Source organism: Symphalangus syndactylus, chromosome 3 (assembly GCF_028878055.3).
Source record: "Symphalangus syndactylus isolate Jambi chromosome 3, NHGRI_mSymSyn1-v2.1_pri, whole genome shotgun sequence".
In the NCBI taxonomy this organism is placed as follows: domain Eukaryota; kingdom Metazoa; phylum Chordata; class Mammalia; order Primates; family Hylobatidae; genus Symphalangus; species Symphalangus syndactylus.
The window spans coordinates 10,454,920-10,477,740 of NC_072425.2; positions in this window are offsets into that span (position 1 = coordinate 10,454,920).

The following is a 22,821-nucleotide window of genomic DNA, read 5'->3' on the forward strand; positions in this document are numbered from 1 at the left end:
TGGGTCCCTGCCCGCCCTGTTCCCAGCCTCCTGCTTCATCTGCAGGGCTGGCCACTGGAGCACCTATGTGTGGGGCTCTCACCAGGCCCTCCGCCTCCTACCCAAGACTCCAGGGCCTTGCTGTCCCCCTGCTGGGGTCTCCCTTGGGCAGCAGATCCCTGGGTTTCAGGCTCCCCCGCTTCCCCCGCAGAGCCTGCCGGACCCCTGCATGCAGTAGGCGCTATCAGAGTGGGCTGGCTGACCTCACCCTGTCCTCACCTCCTTCCCATCATCACTGTCTCCTCCTGCCCAGGAGTGACAGAGACCTAGGAAAGGCAAAGGGAGATAGGACCAGGAGGCCTCGGGTCCCACGCCCTAGACAACTGCCCAGGACCAGTGGGCTTTAAAAGGGTTTAATTACCAGGCCCTTTCCCAAAATCCCCTGAACATGGAAAGGGGGTATCAGATGGGGGTGCCATGCCCTGCTTGAAGCCACTTGGGGGCCCCAGAGCCTGCCCACTGGGCCCCCGCCCTGAGGCACCCACTAGATTCCGCAGAGTCACAGACCACCCAACCCTGGAAGTAACCCCAGGGCCCCAACCCCATGTGTCTGCCCTGCGATGCTGAAGCTCAGGGCTGTAGGAACAGCTGAGGGCTGTACACACTCAGGAAAGGAAGCCAGCATCCCCCAGGTTCCCCCTGCCCTGCCAGCAGACAAGGGAGGGACTGGACTCTGTCTGATTTCCACACCCCAGGGGTCAGCTGACTTCATTTGCTTCTGTGGCACGGTTGCTGTTTGAAGTTCTGCTGTTGTGATGGGGGATATTTAGTGTTTGAGGAAAAAAATGTGTTTTCCAGGTTAATCGTACCTGTGTATCCATGGTAGACCCTGGCCAGGTGGTGGGAGAGGGCATCCTGGACTTTGAGGGGCACAGGGGTGGGAGCTATCTGATCCCGAGTCCCTCCCTGGGCGAGACCCCAGGCCTCAGTTTCTCCCTCTGCAGCACCCTCGTGTGACTTGAATGAGATGTCTACACAGCCACCAGCCCAGGCCAGCCCTGTGAGGGCACTCAATCAACAGCCTAGTGAATGGGATCATCAGACTGGCCAGGGCGAGGCTCTCCAAGACATGTTCCATCAGGGAACATCTCAGCCCCATGGCCTGTGGTCATGCTCGGCAGGGAGTCCAGTAGTTGTGCGAAAGGCAAGCTTGCCTGTGGCCAGGCCCCAGCCTTAACTAACTTAAGCATGGCTAAAAACTTCCAGATTGTCCTGGTATTGATAGACTTGTCCCTGATCTTCTGGGTGGGTCCAGGGCCGTTTTAGCCAAGTCCATCCATGGATGGGATGATGGGTCGCTATCCTGAGCCCATGGGCATGGAGCTGCCTGAAGGGTTCCTCCCCATGAGCTGCACTGGCTGTGTTGGCCCCCTGGATTAAGAAGTTCTACACTCAGAAAGGCAGGAGGGGAACAGAAGTGCCACCCAGCATGGCCCCAGGGCTGTTCTGAGCTGGCTGGGGGGGTGGGTATGGATTCCTGCTGTGAGCTGGCTGCGGGGGGGTATGGATTCCTGCTGTGAGCTGGCTGGGGGGGGTATGGATTCCTGCTGTGAACTGGCTGGGGTGGGTATGGATTCCTGCTGTGAGCTGGCTGGAGGGGGGGTACGGATTCCTGCTGTGAACTGGCTGGGGTGGGTATGGATTCCTGCTGTGAGCTGGCTGGAGGGGGGATACGGATTCCTGCTGTGAACTGGCTGGGGGGGTATGGATTCCAGCTGTGAGCTGGCTGGGGGGGTATGGATTCCTGCTGTGAGCTGGCTGGGGGGGTTTGGATTCCTGCTGTGAGCTGGCTGGGGGGGTATGGATTCCTGCTGTCATGGAGTGGCCACATGGACACTGGAAGAGAGGGGAGCTCTCATTTTGCCAAGCCCACACCTTGTCACAACTTGGCAGAGAGGAAGAGCCAAGAGACCCCGGGGGAAGCGGGCTGTCCTTCACAAGGTGGTTAGCCCCTGCAACTGGCAGTGCCAAGGAGCTGGCCACCAGGCTGGCCTCAAGAGCCCCCCAACACACAGCAGCCCAGCCACGGGTCCTCTTTGCTCTCTGGGTTCAGAGAAACATTAGCCAAGCAGGCACGCTGTTACTCTGACACCCTGGGCGGGGTCACTTCGTGGGCTTCCGAGCCAGCGAGGTGCCTGGATCTGTGCAGCCTGTCTGTGGGCTGACCATGGTGCAGGCTGTCTACTCCCCCAAAATGGGTGCTCAAAATAATACATTGCTTAGTGAAAACAAAAGGCAGTTAACATTGCACACAAAAGGGTACCAGTTATAAATGTATACACAGAAATCTGAAGGAAAACACCTCCCACCGCCCCCCCACCCCGCTGGTGAATATTAATGGAGCAACGGGGGCTTCACACTCTCCTTTATATTTTGCCTCCTTCTCTACAAGGAGTCTTTATTACTTTTATAATCAGAAAAAAAGTAGAGTTAGCAAGAAAGTCCCATCTGAAATCCATCTGGAACCTAACTCCTGGAGCCTGCAGCCAACCCCAGCTGGCCCTATCGCCCTATCTCAGAAGCCCCCCTGCAGAAACCCCCTGCCACGTCACCCCATGTGACATCCTGGAAGCCAGCAACCGTGTCTCTGGAGCCCTTTCGTCTCCTCCCTAAGCAAGCCCTGTGCCCATGCCCTCCTCATCACCGGGGGTTCCCAGCCACCCCTCCCCCAGGCAGGCTGCACTCCATCAGTGTCATTCTGGAAACACCCCGTGTCAGCTCTGCACCGATAAGAAGATGCTCGCCCTTCCCCACCCCACTGCAAGGACCCTCGTCCGATCTGTCCACTCTTTCACTGGGCTGGATGAGATTAATAATACACCTAATTTCAGAAGCACAGAAGGTTGCATCTAAATGGCCAAAATATTTGGACCACAGCATGACAAGTGAGCTCGTTTCGGTGGTTTTAAAAGCTGACGCAGAAGCCGCTTGGCTCTTGTTCAGGCCCGTCTCTTGCCAACACAGCCGACTGGCTGGGCTCCTCCAGACCCCAGCACCCCGCCAACGCCACACAGGCTTTGCAGCACCTCCTGTGGGCGAGGGGTGGAGGGCAGAGCGGGGGAACACGGGCCAGGTGCTTCCCCTGCCTGGGAAGCACCAGGTGACGCACCGGTGTCCAACACAGATTCTGGGTGCCAACCTATGGCTGCCACAGTGACCAGACACTCACAGAGCAGAGAGGGGACAGGACACAAGGGCCTGAAGCACAAGGCCAAGGAGAGAAGGAGATGAGAGACCAGAGCCGCCTTCTGTCCAGGTGTCAGGGCGGCAGGTCCACGCGGAGAAGGGCGGGCATGGGGCTGGGTGGGTGGGGGGAGGACACCGGCAGGGTGTGGGGTCACAGGTGCTTTGGGTGCTCAGTGGGGAGCCTCTCCGAGGTGGGGGTGGCCCAGGTTTGGAAGGGCCTTGACCGCCAGGCTGAGGGGCTGCTGAAAGGGGGTTCTGAGCCCAGAGGGACCTACACTTGGGTGGCACATCCCAGTGTGGCCACCCAGGCGCTTCATTCTCCAACAGAGATGGTGCAATTATTGGCTCTGTTTTACTGAGGGGGAGATGACTGGCTTCCCGATGCTGTGCCACTGGGGCCTGGGAAGCTGCCGGGGCTGGCTCCAAGAGGGCAAAGCTGCCCTGACCTCCTCAGGGGAGGAGCTGGGGAGCTGCCACACACGCCCACCCCAGCACCCTCCAGGCCAGTTCAGCTGCTGGGGCCATGGTGCCCTGCACCCCAAGAAGAGCCAGGGGTCTCACTCTGTCCCGACTGCCTTCCAGAGGACCGAGAGCAATGCAGAGCCCTTGCCCTGGGCAAGACTCGGTTGCCCAAGACCACCCTAACTGCCTTGGAGGTCTTCTCTTCCCCCACCCCGCCCCTCCCCCCAATTTTGCTCATGGGAACTCTGAGTCCCCAGAAGAAGGGAGGAGCTTGCCCATGCCACCCCATGTGCTGGGCCTCGCAGCCCTTCCAAGCCTCAGAAGCTTCCAGCAGTCTCTGGAGCCCAGGGAGGCTGCCGCCCAGCCCTCGACTCTGCTTTGGAGAAGGGATTAGTGCCTGTGGGGGGTCCGCACTGCTTGCCTCAAGCCTGCTGTCCTCAGGAAGCCCTGGAGCTGCTTTGTCAGGGAGCCACTCAACGGGAGCCCTGGGGAGCAAAGGACTAACAGGATTTCCCAGCCCTGCCACGCCTGCGATTACCCCCTTCGGCATCTGAAGAGGAATTAGCATGCTTCCCCTCCCCGGGCCTGGACCACCAGCCTGAGCTGCTCTGAATGGCTTTTCCTTTTACAGTCAGCCTTGCTCCTAGCTAAGCTGGATTTCAGTCCAGCAGGCAAAGGTGCTGGACAGACAGCCCAGCCAGACAGCCAGCTCTCGGAGCCAGGCAGCCCTCCCCACACTGCTGGGGGCTGTGCAGAACCAGTGGCGCCTGCTAAGCACTTCGGGTTAAATCCACGTCCATGAGGCCCAAAGTGAGCACTGTGGTGGTACCCGCCTTCCTTCCACTCCAGATCCGGTAGCAGGGCCTTCCGTGAAGGCTGCTGTCGGTGTCGGGAGGCAGGTCAGGTGTCCCGTGTACCTGCCGAACATCCTTGCTATGTTGGGTGAACGAAGCCCTCAGAGGATGCTGCTGACTTGGAACAAGCCCGATATCCCTTTCAGGTGGACACTTTCATTGATGCACTGGGTCTGCTGGGTCCTGGCAGGTGGTGCCCACAGCGCTGGGACCGCCCCCCAGCGTGTTCTCAGGCCTTTGTCTGGAGCTGCTAGTGTGTCCTGGGGAGAGATCCACGCTGTGGCTACCTCCAAGGGGACTGAGACTGGTCCCCACCGGCCTCAGGTAACTTTTGGCTTCTCCCCTCTGAAATAGAACTCAGAGGGCAAGGCCTCCATGCCTCAGTTACCAGCACTCTCCAGAGTATGCCAAGACAGGCTGGAGCCCCATGGAGGCCTCAGTTACCAGCACTCTCCAGGGTATGCCAAGACGGGTTGGAGCCCCATGTGTTGAGGGAATTGTGGTTTGGCCCGTGGGAGTGGGCAGATCTGGGCTCCACCACCTCCTGGCTGTGTCCTGGGACAAGTCGCAGCCCTGAGCCTCAGCTTCCTCACCTGTAAAATGGGCACCAGTAATGGCACCTCCTGGGGAGTTGTGGGGCCAAAAGGCAGGGCACAGTGCACATCTACGGCAAATCATGTACTTTTGCTTTAAGAAAATTAGAATTTGACTGTGGGAAGAAGAGAGGAGGACTCCCAGACATGCCCCAGATTTCATCTGTGTGGCAGAGGAAGGAGGCCGACTGTTCTCCTTCAAGGCATGTGTCCCAGACCTCTGAGCCAGCCTCCCCGGCCTGTGCCTTTGCCAGGTCCTCTTTAGGAGAAGGCACTTCTTCTGACAGCAGAGGGCCCAGCCCTGCGCCCAGCCAGCAGCTCCAGCGAGAACAAGCCGACACCAGCACCACTTCCACGTTAGCCTCGGGCCAGCTTTCTAGATGCTTACCAAGAGCTGCCCCGGCCGCCGGGAAGCCACAGCTCTTGGCAGCAGTGAGACCTGTCCTGCACTTTCCATGCTTCTGTAGATGAATCATGTGCCCATGAGCCTGGGCAGGGCTCTCAGCACCTTCAAACCCCCTTTCCTCATCTGTATAATGGGGCAATAAAGTCTCTGCAAGGACCAGAGTGAGGAGGAGACCAACGCACTGTGGGTTGTGCTACCACTGTGATTACCAAGTGCCAGCCTAGAGGAGGAGGGGACAAAGATTCCCAAGTAAGGAGAAGGACAGGACTCATGTCAGCCGTGAGGACCAAGACTGCTAGTTCACGCAGGAAGAGACGGAGGTCCAGAGAGAGGAATGGACTCTGGCACCATGTGGGTTGGACCAGTGGCCTGGAGCAATGGCACAATGGGTGTGACAAGAAAAGGCTAGCTAGTCATGCCACAGCAGCAGAGAATGAATGGACAGAGAGGGTCAGGCTGCAAGCAGGCTTGGGGCAGGCAGTGTAGATCCCCTACAGGCACTAATCCCTGCTCCAAAGAGGAGTCAGGAGCTGTTGGAAGCTTCTGAGGCTGGGAAGGGCTGCTGAGAGGAGGCTGGTGAGGTCTGAGATGTTGGGGTGGAAGGAGCCCAAGGGAAATGGGGCTTGTACAGGAATCTGTGGTATTACCCAGCGCTCCCATAGCAGGCCAGCACTGCAAGAATTCACCCAATCATGGGTCTATTTCTGCCCTAGTGCCTGGAAATGGTATCACGTATGTGGCCTCTGGATCCAGCCTGCCCTCTCCAAAAATAGGGAATAAAATTGCAATTGAAAAAATGACCCTGCATGTCAACATGTGTGGGATGCAGCTAAAGCAGTGTTTAGAGGGAACTTTATAGCATTAAATGGTTATATTAGAAAAGAAGAAAGATCTAAAATCAATGACCTAAGGTTTCACCTTAAGGTGACTTTAAAAAAAAAAAAAAAAAAAGAGGCTGGGTGAAGTGGCTCATTCCTACAATCTTAACACTTTGGGAGGCAGAGGAAGGAAAATCACTTGAGCCCAGGATTTTGAGACCAGCCTGGGTAACATAGTGAGACCCTGTCTCTAGGAAACTTTTTAAAAGTTAACCAGGCATGGTAGTATGTGCCTCAACTCCCAGCTACTTGGGAGGCTGAGGAGGGAGGATCATTTGAGCTCAGGAGTTAAAGCTTGCAGTGAGCCATCATCGTGCCACTGCACTCCAGCCTGGGTGACAGAGTGAAACCCTGTCTCAAACAACAACAACAACAAAAAAAAAAACAAAGGAGTAAACTAAGTCAGAAGTAAGTAGAAGAAGGGAATGATAAAGATAAGAGCAAAAAATCAATGGTCAAGTAGACCATTGAGAAAGTTGACAAAGGCAAAAACTGGTTCTTTGGAAATAACAAAATTGATTAACCCTTAGTTAGAATGGTCAAGGAAAAAAGAAAGAGTACAAAAATCATCATTTTCAGGAATGAGAAAGTGATTGTCATCACAGACCCTATAAACATCAATAAGATATATGGGAATACAAAAAACAACTTGTGCCAAAAATATGTCAACATAGAGGAAATTGTATTATTTCTTGAAAAAGACAACTTACCAAAATCAACACAAAAGGGAACAGAAGATATGATCAGCCCTACAGTGATTAAAGAAATTGAATTTGTTATCAGAAACCTTTCCAGAAGAAAATTCCAGGCCCAGATGGTTTCACTGGTGAATTCTATCAGCATTTGAGTCTTTTATTAAATATTTAAGAAAAATAAATTTTAAAAATGTAATAAGATCTTTATCAAAATGTTAACAAATTAAATCCAACGTTAAGTTAAAAAGGTGATACCTCATGACCAATGGAATGCAATGTTGATTTAACATTCAAAAAACAGTCAATAGACTTCGCCATATTGATGGATGAAAGGAGAAAAATTATATGAAAATACGATTATTTTAAAAGATTCAGAAACACCACGGACAAAATTCCACATCCACTTATACTAAACACATTTAGAAAACTAAACATAGTAGGAAACTTCCTCAAACTGACAAAAAGAATCTACAAAATAAAAGGAGAACAACCTTACAGCAAACATCATATTTAATGGTAAAAAAACTGACCGTTTTTTCCCCGAGATTGGGAACGAGCAAGGATGTTCTCTTGCCACTCCTATTCGACATTGTACCAGGGATCCTAGACATTGCTATAAGCCAAGAAAATGAAATAAAATACATAGAGCCCAGAAGAGAAGTAAAACTGTCTCTATTTGCAGATGATATAATTAGTTATTTATGTAGAACAACCCACGGAATGCACAAGACAACAATCAAAACCAGTAAATGAATTTAGCAAGATCACAAGACACAAGGTTAATATTTTTAAAATCTATTTTATTTCTATCTGTTAGGAGTAAACAATTGGAAAATAAAATCTTAAAAATTCCACTTAAATAGCACAAAAAAAGTAAAATGCTTAGGTGCAAATCTAACAAAGATTTATATATTTATATCTACTATATAAATTTATATATTTATATAGAATATATAAAGAACTTTTAAAGCACAATTGTAGGAAGACCAACCAATTTGTCCAGGAATGCTATACTGAAAAGAACAAGACAGTACTGAGAAAAGGGTCAAGAAGCACAAGTAAACATAGACATACCATATTCATGGAGCAAAGGGCTGAATATCGGATAAAATGACAATTTCCCCAATTTGATTCAATACAATCCCAATCAAAACCCCAACAGGATTTTTCATAGAAATTGACAGTCTAATTCAAAAATTTATATGAAAATGCAAATAATCTAGAATAGTCAAAGCAAATTTTTCAGAGAACAAAGTTTGGAGGATTAATCCTGCCTGATTTTAAGACTTTCTATAAAATCACATTAATCAAGACAGTTTGCTATTGGCTATATATATATACACACACATATGTCTACATACACACATATACATATGTATGTATAGAATATATAGAATAGGAATAGAATATATTACAGCCTAAAAACAGACCCACATATATTCAATCAATTATTCACACAGGTGCCAAGGCAATTTGATAGAAAATTTGTTGAAAGCAAAGCTTTCAACAAATGGCGTTGTGTCAACTAAATATCCACGTAAAAATTAAATATCCACCCTTACATGAAACACAGAAATTAACCTGCAGTGGACCATAGAACTAAATGTACACCTAAAATTATAAAATCTCTAGAGGAAAATATAGAAGGAGAGCTTGACAATCTCTAGTAAAGGACTGTAAGCTAGGATACAAAAATCATGACACTTTTTTAAAAGGTAAATTATACTTCATCAATATTAAAAACTTTTTTCTTTTTTTTTTTTGTTTGAGACAGAGTCTCACTCTTTCGCCCAGGCCGAACTGCAGTGGCACTATCTTGGCTCACTGCAAGCTCCGCCTCCTGGGTTCACGCCATTCTCCTGCCTCAGCCTCCCAAGTAGCTGGGACTACAGGCACCCGCCACCGCGCCCAGCTAATTTTTTGTAGTTTTAGTAGAGACAGGGTTTCACCGTGTTAGCCAGGATGGTCTAGATCTCCTGACCTCATGATCCGCCCGACTCGGCCTCCCAAAGTGCTGGGATTACAGGCGTGAACCACCGCACCCAGCCTTAAAAACTGTTTTCTACAAAATATACCAGTGAAAATAAAAACACAAGGCACATATTGAGAGGAAATACTTGCCAGACATATATCACACTGAGGAGTTTTGTTTTTTTGTTGTTGTTGTTGTTGTTGTTGTTGTTTTGGTTTTTTTTTTTTTTTTGAGACAGAGTCTCACTCTGTCACCCAGGCTGGAGTGCAGCGGCACTATCTCAGCTCACTGCAACCTCCACCTCCTGGGTTCCAGCAATTCTTGTGCCTCAGCCTCCCAAGTAGCTGGAATTACAGGTGCCTGCCACCACACCCAGCTGATTTCAGTATTTTTAGTAGAGACAGGGTTTCACCATGCTGACCAGGTCCTGTCTTGAACTCCCGATCTCAAGTGATCCGCCTGCCTTGGCCTCCCGAAGTGCTGGGATTACAGGCATGAGCCACTGCATCCGGCCCCACACCAAAGACTTTTATCTAGACTATATAAAGAACTTTTAAAGCACAATTGTAGGAAGACCAACCAATTTTTAAACAGTCAGGAGATTTGAACATACATTTCACAGAGGAAGATATATGAACGGCCGATAAGCACACAGAAAACACTCCACATTATTACTCATTATGGAAATGCAAATTAAAACCACCATGAGATATCACCACCCACCCACTGAAATGGCTAAAATCGAAGGCTGACTATTCCACGTGGTGGGAAGGATATAGAGCAACTGGAACTCTTCTACATTGGTCATAAGACTAGACAATGGTATCATCACTCTGGGGAAAAAATGGTATTTTTTTAAAGTTAAATACCATCTCCTATATGACCCAACCATCCACTGCTAGGACATGTGTTCTCAGAAAGACTTGCATGTGAGTATTCACAGCAGGTGCCCTCAGAGCGGAGCTTTCCTCCCCTATTCCTGCAATATGTCACCAACGGAAGCAAGACGGGAGGCTCTGTGGGCCCTGGAGATTCCAGCTTTAGTTTTGCTACTTGTTAGCTGTGTGTCTTCCCCTCTCCAATTCTTAACTTCCTTGGCTGTAAAATGGGGAGGATATAAGAGCCCATCTGGTCGGATTTGATGTATCATAGAGGGAGATCAATGGCTCAGTGAGCATCAGCTCCCAAGACTGGGAGCGGGGAGCCACATTGGACACCACTGGTGTGGGCGCTTATGGTCTCTGCTCCCATGGTGTCTGCTCTCGTGGCGTGGGCTCCCGTGGTGTCTGCTCCTGTGGCGTGGGCTCCTGTGGTGTCTGCTCCCGTGGCGTGGGCTCCCGTGGTGTCTGCTCCCGTGGCGTGGGCTCCCGTGGTGTCTGCTCCCGTGGCGTGGGCTCCTGTGGTGTCTGCTCCTGTGGTGTGGGCTCCCGTGGTGTCTGTTCTATGGTGTGGGCTCCCGTGGTGTCTGCTCCTGTGGTGTCTGCTCCTGTGGCATGTGTCCCTGTGGTGCAGGTGCCAGGTGAAGGCAGGAAGAGAGTGCATTAGCAGAGCAAAGGAGCAGGGCAACCATACAGACTTGGACAGCTTTGGGGTGCCTAAGAAGAGAGTCTATGGTCCGGGAGGCTGTGTTGTCCAGGGCTCAGAACCAGAACCCTGGAGGGAATTCTGGTAGAAGCTAGAGCTGTCAGTGCTAGGTACAGCTGGAGTGAGAGGCAAGAGCACCCATACCTAATAGTATGTGAGTTGGGGGACTGGGGGCAGTCAAAAATCAAAATCACTGGGATCCCAGGTCCCAGCATCGACGTACCCTCCACTGTCCTCACCTGCTCAAGGTCTGGCTCTGTATCCGGGCCACAAGCAGCTCCTGTAAGTCTTTAAAAAATGTTCCTATCCCCCAAGAAACAGCAAGCAGTGGGCTGTACTGGGCTCCCTGGCCCCGCATCTAAGCCTTCCTGCATTTGGCTGCATTTTCTTTCCAAGACCACTCCCCCTGCCACCCCAACACCTAAAATACAATTAGTTATTTGTACTGGGTGTGTCTGGTCAGAGAAGACTTTGAACATCACCCGATGTGGGTGGGGGAGTTAATCACTGAAAGGAGCGGGATTCAGCTCAAGATCAATGGGCTGTGCTCCACGCCATAACCAAACTGAGCCCTTGGAGGAGGACAAGAGCTTCGGAAAGCACGCTGCCTTGTAACCATAAACCCCTCCGTTTCTTATGGGGTGATCTTGGGAAGAGGCAGGGGGCACGGGCTTGCGGATCAGGCAGACCTAGGTTCAAGTTCCGGCCCCAGGAGTGTGACTTCAGTCCAGTCCCCAAAGCTCCAAACCCCCAAATTCTCATCTGTAAATGAAATGTGTGGGAGAGGAAGTCCTCCTCCCCCAGGCCGGGTCTGGGGCAGGCAGGCTGCCCTGTTCCCACTCCGACCCCTCTCCACTGCCTATGCCCCTTTTCCTCTCAGGGCAGCCCTGGGCAGCCAGGGCCCTGTGGTGACTCCCCATTGGCAGGCCTGGCAGGAGAAAGTCCCCAGCTGTGGGTAGCATGGGGACTCCTGAGGCTGCTGGGTGGCACTCTCCAGCCTGCCTCATCTTCCAGGGCTGCCCTGCTCTGGAGTGACCATACCCCACCAGGGCCCCGGGGCAGCTCTTGGCTCACTTTGTGCTGGGGCCACACATGGCCTTCACGGCCTTTCTTCTATGGCTTGGTACAGCTCTGATAGTGCCAGCCTTACAACACGCCTGCCTCTCCCATGCTGAGAAGTTAGAGGTCTGGATGGCTCTTTGTTTAAAGAAACAACCGCAGTTTCCAGCGGACCCCATAGCAGGACAAGGCCCACGTCGGAGTTCAAGCCTGTAACGCTCAGCCAGGCGGCCACGGTACTTGTCCAGGAGGTGGCTGAGGCCAGAACCATCAGACCCACTGTTCTGGTGCCGACTGTCATGGAGCACATTGCTCCCAAATTTAGTAACTCCTGGCAGCCATTTCATTACATTTCACAATTGCGTAGGTCAGGAATCCCATGGGGTCCACCCAGCTGCTTCTGCTTCATGAGGTGTAAACGAGGCTCACTGGGTGGTGTTTGCTGGCAGCCAGCTGGTCTGGAGGCTCTAACAGGGTTGTCTGCACAAGTCTGGCTCCTTGGCAGCATGACTGGAAGGCTGGGCTCAGCTGGGACTGTCACCCAGAATTCCTGCACATGGCCTCTCCAGCGTGGTGTTCTCGGAGTAAGCCTTCTATGTCACAGTTCAGGGTGCCCAGAATGTTCCAGAGTCTCAGAGGGGGAGCTGCAGGGCTTCTTCTGGCCAGGCTTAAAAATCATGTAACATCATTTCCACTGTATCCTATTGGTTAAGCAGGCTGCAGAGCCAGCCCAGATTCACAGGGAGAGGAATTAGATCCCACCTCTCAATAGGAGAGGGATTGCTCTGGAAGAGCTCTCTGACAAGTCTATTTCCTTGGCTGGCTGTACAGTGAACCCATGAGAAAGGGGTTTTATCATCATCATAAACATTATCATCATCACCACCATCAACATCCTTACCACCATCATCATCACCACCATTAACATCATCACCATCAACATCATCATCACCACCATCAGCTTCTTTACCATCATCATCATTACCAACAATCACCATGATCACCACCATCAACATCATTACCACCATCATCACCACCATCAGCATCATTATCACCATCATCAGCATCATCACTACCATCAACATCATCACCACCATCATCATCACCCCCACCACCATCAACATCATTACCACCACCATCACCGTCATCACTACCATCAATCATCACCACCACCATGACCATCACCACCACCATCATCACCATCATCACTACCATCAGCATCATTATCACCATCATCACCACCACCACCAACATCATTACCACCATCATCACCATCATCACCACCATCAGCATCATTATCACCATCATCACCACCACCATCAACATCATTACCACCATCATCACCACCATCAGCATCATTACTACCATCAACATCATTACCACCATCATCATCATCACCATCACCATCATCACTACCATCAATCATCACCACAACCATCATCACATCACCACCATCATTACCACCATCATCACCATCATCACTACCATCAGCATCATTATCACCATCATCACCATCACTACCATCAACATCATTACCACCATCATCACTACCATCAACATCATTACCACCATCATCATCACCACCAGCATCATCACCATCACCACCACCACCACCATAATTACCATCGTCACCATCATCATCACCACCAGCATCATCACCATCACCACCACCACCATCATTACCACCATCGTCACCATCATCATCACCACCACCATCACCATCACCACCACCATCAACATCATTACCACCATCATCACCATCATCACCACCATCAGCATCATTATCATCATCACCACCACCATCAACATCATTACCACCATCATCACCATCATCACTACCATCAACATCATCACCACCATTATCACCATCAACATCATCATCACTACCAACGTGGTGATCACCACCATCAACATCATTACCACCATCTTCCTTACCAGCACCATCATCACCACCATGGTCATCATCACCATCATCATCACCCTCATGGCAATCACCCTCACTGTGGGGCACCAACCCTGTGCCTATGCATCTCTGAGGCCAGTGCTGTTAGAATCCCTCTGGAACCAATGAAGAAACCGGGTCACAATGTGGCTTGCCCAAGCTGACCCTGAGAGAAGCACTGGGCCCTGAGTATAAATTGGCCTATACCACACCACTGGCCAAGTGGTTACCATTAAAGCACTTGCTCCTCTTGTCTCCCAAAGGCTGCGCTGAGGCTAGCCCATGAATCCTCACCATAGACTGTGAGGAAGGCTTTATTATCCCCAAACGAGAAATGGAGAAATCAGGGCCCAGAGAGGGTGAGCCAGGGTGTGCCTAGAGGCCCAGGCTCTAGAGTCCAGTACTCAGGTCCTGCACAGCTGTCTGAGCTCAGGAGATGGACAGGATGGGCTGTGCAGAGCAGCGGCTGGCAGTGCTATCTACACTAATCAAGCTAATTGGATAATTGCCACTTCATGGTGTTTGGTGTTGTCACAACCTTGAGCTGGGCTTTCTAACAGAAGCTTTTATCCGAACCTCTCCAGGAGGCTCCTCTGGCTGGTGAACAGGGCCTCCTGCTCGCCCAGCCAGGGGCACCAGGGTCTCCTTTTCTAGCTGGGGGTGGGGAGACACAGCAGAGGAGAGAGGCCAAACGACCGTCGGAGGTCACAAAGCGACCCGTGGATGAGGTGACAAGAGCAGCCCTCATCTGCCCACTGCCTCCGGCTCTGACAACTAAATCACCCCAAAGAGACGTGTGTGATTTCATTTCTACTCCATTGCAGGAGGGGGAAAAAATCAATGTTTGCTAAATGAAAAGGAAAGAGATCGGCAGGAGGAAAATGTATTTTCAACTTTTAATAGGGTATTATCGACAATGAGGAGTCAGAAGTGAAGCAGCAGGGCCTGCCTGACCGTGGGGCTCAGCTACAATGGGGGGCGTGATCTTGGGGGCCGGGGGTCAGGGACAGTAGGGGACAGCGAGGAGAGGGCACACACTGAGGACAACAGACGCCCCTTCTGCCAAGCCCGGGGTGGCCGGGGGCCCGAGTGAGTCCCAGCTCAGTGCCCCCAAGTAGGCAGAGACAGGGGTCTGGCTGGGAGACCAGGGGAACAGGAAGAAGAAGCCAGACAGGGGCTTTTCCAAGACCCCACGCCCTGCTCGGGATACGAAGTGCAGGCAGAGGAGGGCTGGGTGAATTGGAGATAGGGCATCCGTAGCAAGAGGCACATGGCCTTCCAGGCATCCTGCAGGTTAGGAGACTTGCACAAGGCATCAAGTCCTTGTTTGGGCCACGTGGATTGGGAAGGGTCTGGTTTTACCCATTCCTTTGCCCTGCTGTCTATTTAGGAAAAATGTGGAGCATCCCTCACATGCCAGGGGTAGTGCCAGACGCAGAGGACACAATAGTGACTGAGGCAGCGGCTGCCCCTGCCCTGGGGCTGACGCTTTGACAATTACAGGGCTAGGTGGTGAATGTTAGGCTGGGGGAAGAGGCGTGACGGCAGAGGGGATGCCTAATTCAGGCTGGGAAGGGAGGAGGCCTTCTGAAGAAGGGGTGTGGCGTAAGTGTCAGAGCAGCCAAGCAAAAAGAAGGGAAGCATGTTTCCAGCTGAAGGAGCCACGTGGTTGAAGGCCCAGATCCAGAAGGGGAGAGGAATGGACCAGGCTCTAGGAGGTCCTGCCATGGGGAGGGGGGCCAAGGACGGAGGTGAGCAGGGGCAGGGGTGCTGGTGGAGACAGTATCCAGGACCTTCCTCACCTAAGCCAGGGATTCTGCCCCAGGAGCTCGGATGTGTTTATGTCAGGGCAGGTCTAGATTTGTGAGAGGCAGAAAGCGCATTCAATCTGCAGGCCTCTTTAAGAAAATGAATACTGGCCAGGCACGGTGGCTCACGCCTGTAATCCCAACAGTTTGGGAGGCCGAGGCAGGCAGATCCCCTGAGGTCAGGAATTCAAGAACAGCCTGGCTAACATGGCGAAATCTCGTTTCTACTAAAAATACAAAAATTAGCCGGGCGTGGTGGCAGACACCTGCAATCCCATCTACTCAGGAGGCTGAGGCAAGAGAATGACTCGAACCCGGTGGTGGAGGTTGCAGTGAGCCGAGATCTTGCCACTGGACTCCAGTCTGGGCGACAAGAGTAAAACTCTGTCTCAAAGAAAAAAAAGGCCGGTGCAGTGGCTCACGCCCGTAATCCCAGCACTTTGGGAGGCTGAGGCGGGTGGATCACAAGGTCAGGAGATGGAGACCATCCTGGCTAACATGGTGAAACTCCGTCTCTACTAAAAATACAAAAAAATTAGCTGGGTGTGGTGGCATGCGCCTGTAGTCCCAGCTATTCAGGAGGCTGAGGCAGGAGAATGGCGTGAACCCAGGAGGCGGAGCTTCCAGTGAGCCAAGATCGCACCACTGCACTCCAGCCTGGGCGACAGAGTGAGACTCCGTCTCAACAAAAAAGAATAGTAACTTAGGAATCTAAAATTAGGTCTACAGCCTTGCAGGAAGGCCCTGCGACGAGTGAGGTTGGAGAAGTTCCAGCTGTGCCACCTTCACAGCAAACCCCCATCCGTCCACACACCTTCATTTCCTGCCATCTCCCTTAAAGCCATTCTTCATTTATGGTCCATGCGGTCACCCTCTTGACCATGCTTACAGGGCTTTGTCTGCCCAGAGCTAACCTCAGGCTGTCCCATCCATCCCTCGCGGTCCAGCCCTGCTTCCTTAGTTTTGATTCAGCTCTTGGTCACCTGTCACCGCGTCTCTGGAGCCTCTGCCAGAGTCTTTCCTTGGGACTCTGCAGGGCAAGGCATTGGTAAACCGTAGCATACAGGGCACAGGTGCAAGAGGTATTACCTTCATCACGTTAGGTCATCTGTCTGAAGTGGGCCTTTCTATGTGTGTTGTCTCAGGAGGCATGAATTTTAAAGTCCTTTCCTCTTTAAATGAAAAAAGAAATTCATTTAAGAAAGCTTAGGAATTTTTTTAAAGTAAAGGATAAGAAACACACACACAAAAATAAATAAATAAAGTATACGAGACAAAAGAAAAATACCAATGATCTCACCATGAAGAAATAACCATTATTTGTGCTTTGTTTCATTTCCTGTTAGCCTTTTTCCTCGTGAATAAATTCATAAATTTTTTTACATAATTCAGATCATACTATGTTTACCACTTTCTACCCTGTTTTTCAATTAAATTATTCATTTAATTTGATTATTTAATTATTAATTACGATTGTACATTTTCCATCAAATTATTAACTTAATAAGTATTTTTCAATTAATTTTCAATTAGGCACATTTTATTGTCTCATTAAATACCCGTAAGCTCTCATTGGTAATGGTTGCAACGGGGTCTGGCAGACAGATTTATAGCAATTAACCCGGCTCTTCCCTAAGATAACTCCTCTGACGAATACCCTTGTCCATATGTCTCTGTGGGTTCTGGGCTGTTTTCTCAGCATGACTGCCCAGCCAGGGAACTGTAGGTCGGAGGGGTGTTCACTGCGTCCCTGCAGCCTGGTGAGCTCAGGAAGGGCCTGGCTGCCACCTTTATGGTATTCTCGAGAGCTAGTTGTTGGTGTTTTCTTGAGGACTCGTTTTCAGTTCTTTTATGACTCAGGCCTGTGAACCTTTTTTCATACTCTCACCATCCACAAAACCGATCAGAACCAGGCATCCCCCTGCAGAGAGACAGAATTTATCTGAGCAGGGTCCATTTGTCAACTGCCCCGTGACAATTTTCCCCGTGAGATGCATGTCGGTCGGGGTCTCCAACATCCGGCACCCTCACAGAGAGGAACTGGAGGCGTGCTGGTGAAGGGAGCGCTGGTGATGGGTGTGGGTAAACTGCAAGACCGGAGCCCTGCCCAAGGCTATGATAGAAAAGAGGGACTGTTCCCTGCAGGCTTGCCGGGGGAGTGGGAGGAGGCAGTGACCTGAGCCCAGAGATACAGGGCAGGGAGGGGACACTGGCAGGGTGTATGACGCAGCTCGCCCAAGGTGACCTCTCAGAGAGGGAGCTGGAGAAATCAATACCCTGACCATACCTGACACGCCTCTCCGAGGCTGGAAGGCTGAGCTGTTCCTTCAGTCCCTAAGGGTCAGCTTCCAAGGCCACACAGCCACACGGAGGTCAGGGAGGAGGCTCCCAAGAGGCCAAGGATGACCTGTGGCTCAGTGAGCTTCTCTTTTTCATTTCGTTCTCTTTCTCTCTCTCTCTCTCTTTCCTTCCTTTTCTCTCTTTCTCTCTCTTTCCTTTTCTCTCTTTCTCTCTCTTTCCTTCCTTTCTCCCCTCCCTTCCCTTCCCCTCCTCTCCCTTTCTCCCTCCCTCCCTTCCTTCCTTCCCTCCCTCTCTCCCTCCCTCTCTCTCTCTTTCTCTCTTTTTTTCCTTCCTTCCTTTCCCTCCCTCTCTCCCTCCCTCTCTCTCTTTCTCTCTTTTTTTCCTTCCTTCCTTTCCCTCCCTCCCTCTCTTCTTTCTTTCTTTCTCTCTCTCTCTCTCCTTTCTTCCTTTCTCTCCTCCCTTCCCCTCCCTCTCCTCCCTTTCTCCCTCCCTCCCTTCTTCCTACCTTCCTTCTTTTTCTCTCTTTCTCTCTCCTTCCTTCCTTCCTTTCCCCCCTCCCTACCCCTCCCCTCCCATCCCTCTTCTCCCTTTCTCCCTCCCTCCCTCCCTTCTTCCTTCCTTCCTTCCTTTCCTTCCTTCTTTCTTTTCTTCCTTTCTTCCTCTCTTCCTTTCTTTCTTTTGGTCTCTGTTGCCCAGGTTGGAGGGCAGTGATGCCATCACAGCTCACTGCAACTTGGACCTCCTGGGCTCAGGGGATCCTCCAGCGTCAGCCTCCCAAGTAGCTGAAACTACAGGTACACACCACCACGTCTGGCTAATTTGTTGTAGAGACAGGTCCTCATGTTGTTACCCAGGCTGGTCTTGAACTCCTGACCTCAAGCTGTCCTCCCACTTCAGCCTCCCAGAGCACTGGGATTCTAGGTGTGAGCCACTGCACCTGGCCTTTCTTATTGATTTATGAGCACTTTGATTATGATGGCATTGACCATCCCGCGAGCACCAGTGCCACAATCTGCTTCCATCTTTATTGTCCTGTGTAAGCCGTTGTGGGCGGGACAGGATGTGCGTAGGGACATTTTTGCCTTCAGTGCGCAGGTTTGTCAGCTTCCCCGCCTGCTAAAGAGACAGTGTTAGGCAGTTTTTAAAATACCACCTTGGGCAGACAGATGCCCACAAGATTTGGTGCAGTGTGGGCAATCACAGGGAATTATCATCAATTTATTTGGAAGGACTAAAAACAGCAACAGCACAGGCTTGAGAGGTTGCACTCACCAACTCCAGAAAGAGTTTGGCTTTAAATGTAAACTTAATAAATTCATGCTTGTAGTAGGCAGATGCCGAGATGGCCCCCAGTGATCCCCACCTCCTGGTGTTCGTGCCCTTGGATGGCCCCGCAGCCTGTGTAACCAATAGCACATTGTGGAAATGCCTTGTGTGTTCTGTGAAGCTAGGTCATAAAAGACCTCATGGCTTCTGCCTTGCCCTCTCTCAGGTCATGTGATCTGGGGGAAGCTGGCTGCCATGTGAGGACACTCAAGCAGCTCTGCGGAGAGGTCCACATGGGGAGGAACTGGTGACTCCTGCCAACAGCCAGCACCAGGCTGCCAGAGATGCGGGTGAGCCCCTTGAAAATGGATCTTCCTGTTCCATCAAGCCAATATGTTGACTGCAGCCTCTCGAGAAACTCCAGGCTAGACCTGCCCAGCTAAGCTGCTCCCAAATTCCTGACCTATAGAAACTGTGGAAGATTACAAATGGTTATTGTTGGTTTTATTATAGCTGCTACGTGTTGGGGGATAACTTCTTATTCATCAATCGATAACTTGTATATACTCGAATGCAAACCTATGGTACATTTGAGATCAAGGATTGGAATCCACATTCTAGGTATTCAGATGAACCTGTAGAACACCCATCAACACAGCTTCTACCACAATCTTTGGGAAAAGAGCTCAGGACTGAGGGGTGGGAATTCAAAACTCTCCATGGAGCCACCATCCCTTTCCAGGCCTCAGTCTTCCATCTGTAAAATTAAGGAGTTGAACTCAGAAGGCCTGTTCCAGCTGTGAGCTTCTGAGATTCCAAGGCCATCATCCAAGAGTCCTGCCCCGCTCCTGACATGAGCTCCCTTCCAGGGGCTGAGCCAGGGCTGCACCTGCACCCCATTTTCAAAAGCATCAGAGAACAGAATGTTACCCTGGCTGACCATAGCTCCCCTGTATTAGTCAGGGTTCTCCGGAGGAAAAAAAAAAAATGAACAGGGTAGAGTTATAGAGATGTAGAAAGAGGTTTATGATGGGACTTGGCTCGCACTATTACGGAAGCTGAGAAGTCGCGTGATCAGCCGTCTGTAAACTGGAGGTTCCAGAAGCTGGTGGTGTAGTCCCAGTCTCAGCCCAAATTTCAGAGAACCAGAAACGCCAATGGTGTAGGACCCAGTCTGAGTCCAAAGGCCCAAGAACCAGGAGATCTGATGTCTGAGGGTAGGAGGAGATGGATGTCCCAGCTCGAGACCAGAAAAAAAGAACCCACCTTTCCTCCACCCTCTGGTTCTATTCAGGTCCTCAGTGGATTGGACGATGCCACACTGGTGAGGGTGGATTTCCTTTCCTCAGTTTACTGATTCAAACACTAATCTCTTCCAGAAGCACCCTCACAGACATGCCCAGAAATCATATTTTGCCAGCTGGGCATCCCTTAGCCTCGTCGAGTTGGCACAAAATTAACCATCACATCCCCCTTAGGGCTTTCTAAAAAACATTGAGATATAATTTCCATACCATAAAATCCACCATTTTAAAGTGATCAAGCAGGTGGCTTTTAGAGTGTAGTCAGAGAGTTGTGCAGCCACCACCACTATCAAACTCCAGAAAGTTTTCATCATCCATCCCCCCAAAAAATTCCATGGCGCTGGCCTGGCATGGTGGCTCACACCTGTAATCCCAGCACTTTGGGAGCCTGAGGCAGGTAGATCACCTAAGGTCGGGAGTCTGAGACCAGCCTGACCAACATGGTGTGAAACCTCGTTTCTACTAAAAATACAAAAATTAGCCAGACGTGGTGACAGGCACCTGTAATCCCAGCTACTTGGGAAGCTGAGACAGGAGAATCGCTTGAACCCGGAAGGTGGAGGTTGCAGTGAGCCAAGATCGCACCATTGTACTCCAGCCTGGGGGACAAGAGCGAGACTTCGTCTCAAAAAAAAAAGAATAAAAGAAAAAGAAAAAGAAATTCCATACCCTTAGCCTTCTCCCCCATCTCTAGTCCCTGGCAACCGTTCATCTCCTTTCTGTCTTCATAGATTTGCCTGTTCTGAACACTTCATATTAATAGGGTCATATAGTATGCTGGCTGTTGTGCCTGGCATCTCTTACGGAGCAGTTTACAGAGTCCATCCACGTGATAGCTTTTCATGGCTGGGTAATATTCCACTTGCCACGCATCCTTGAGCCATTCATTGGTGGTGGACATTGGGGCTGCTCCCGACTTTTAGCTCCTGTGAGCAGAGCTACCCCCACATGCCAGGAAGGGAAAACTGTCTGCAGACGCTGAGAAACAGCTCTCTTGTTAAGGGAAATATCAGTCCCTGCATTTCCATTTGGATTCGGTTTCATGTGTGACTTGACCCCTTTGTGGACAGCCGTTTGGATTTTCAAAAGTAGTTTCTTTCCGGGAGCAAGAGGCAGGGTCGGCCAGGAAACGTGAGCCGCCATTTCAAGCCCCATTTTCCTGATACTCAAAGGTGTGGTGGGTGGGTCCCTGGTCCTTCCCAGCCTCAGCCTCCCCATGAGGGGTGGGGTTACATGACACTGCCAAAGACTCCAAGAAGCCAAGGGTCAGGGAGGCCCACTTGCCCCTAGCACTGCACAGCAGAGGCCCTCGGGCCTGGGAGGCTGAAGGCCCTGGACTTCAAGAGTGCGGCAAATCCTCCTTGCTGCCCCTCTGAGGGATTGGGGGCTGGGATGCTGCCTCGGCCTTTCACCGGCTGCTCAATCCCTGCTCCTCAGTTTCTTTATCTGTGAAATGGGGATAATGACATCTCTGTCATTAACATAGATGTGAATAATTGAGTTGATGGGGAAGGAACAAGAGGAGTGGATGAGGAGCCCATTACAGCTTAAATAAGGGATACGTGCATCCTAAAAAGAACAGACTCATCTGGGTGTGCTGCGTGTCAGTCCACCTCTCAGCCAGGGAAAACAGTGGGCTTGGGGATCCCCTCTGCGACTCTCACACTAAGGCTGGGCATGGGGCCAGACTCCCTAGCCCCATATATGGCCTTCTTGACTGCTGGGGGGCCCTACTGGGGCAGGCAGGAGCAGAGGGCAGTTTGGAATTAGGGTCCAGCACCCCAGGAAGCCACAGAGCAGGTCCTCAAGGAGACCCCAGGGCAGGGAGCGGGCGCCCTGCCTCCAGCCCCCGCATGCCCCTCCCCCTGCTGGCTTTGTCCGTCCTGGCTCCAGGCACACAGTGCCAGGCTCAGGGGCCAGGGGTGGGAGGGGACAGGCGCCGCCCATCCCAGTGCGGGGCCATCCATCTTGGTCGACCCTATTAAAATACATTATAAAAGGAAGAAAAGGGTGGGCCAGAGGGTGAACGGAGAGAAAAATGATACCGCCAACGCCTTTGTTTGTCCTTTTTCCCCGAGCCCTGGAACAGGGAAGATGAAAGGGACCTGGGGGCTGTGGCTCCTGGGCCGGGGAAGGCGGAGCTCAGTGGGGGGACTGTGGGAAGAAGATGCACCGCATCTCCCCTGGGCCTGCCCCCGCTGCCACCAGCCTTTGCACCCTCAAATACCACAGCAGCCTCAGCACCAGAGGAGTGCCTGCCTCTCAGCTCCCTACAGAGGCGGTGTCCAGAGCCAAGCCAGGTGGGCTGCAGACCCAGGACAGGGCTGCAGGCTCCAGCTGCACCTCGGGGGAGGGGTGCAAGGCACCGTCCTGCTGGTTTTGCAAAGATGGAGCGTTGGAGATGGGCCCCAGCAGCCGGTCGGGAGTGGCTCGTGGGCAGGCGGGGTCTGCATCCTGGTGCTGGGGAAAGGG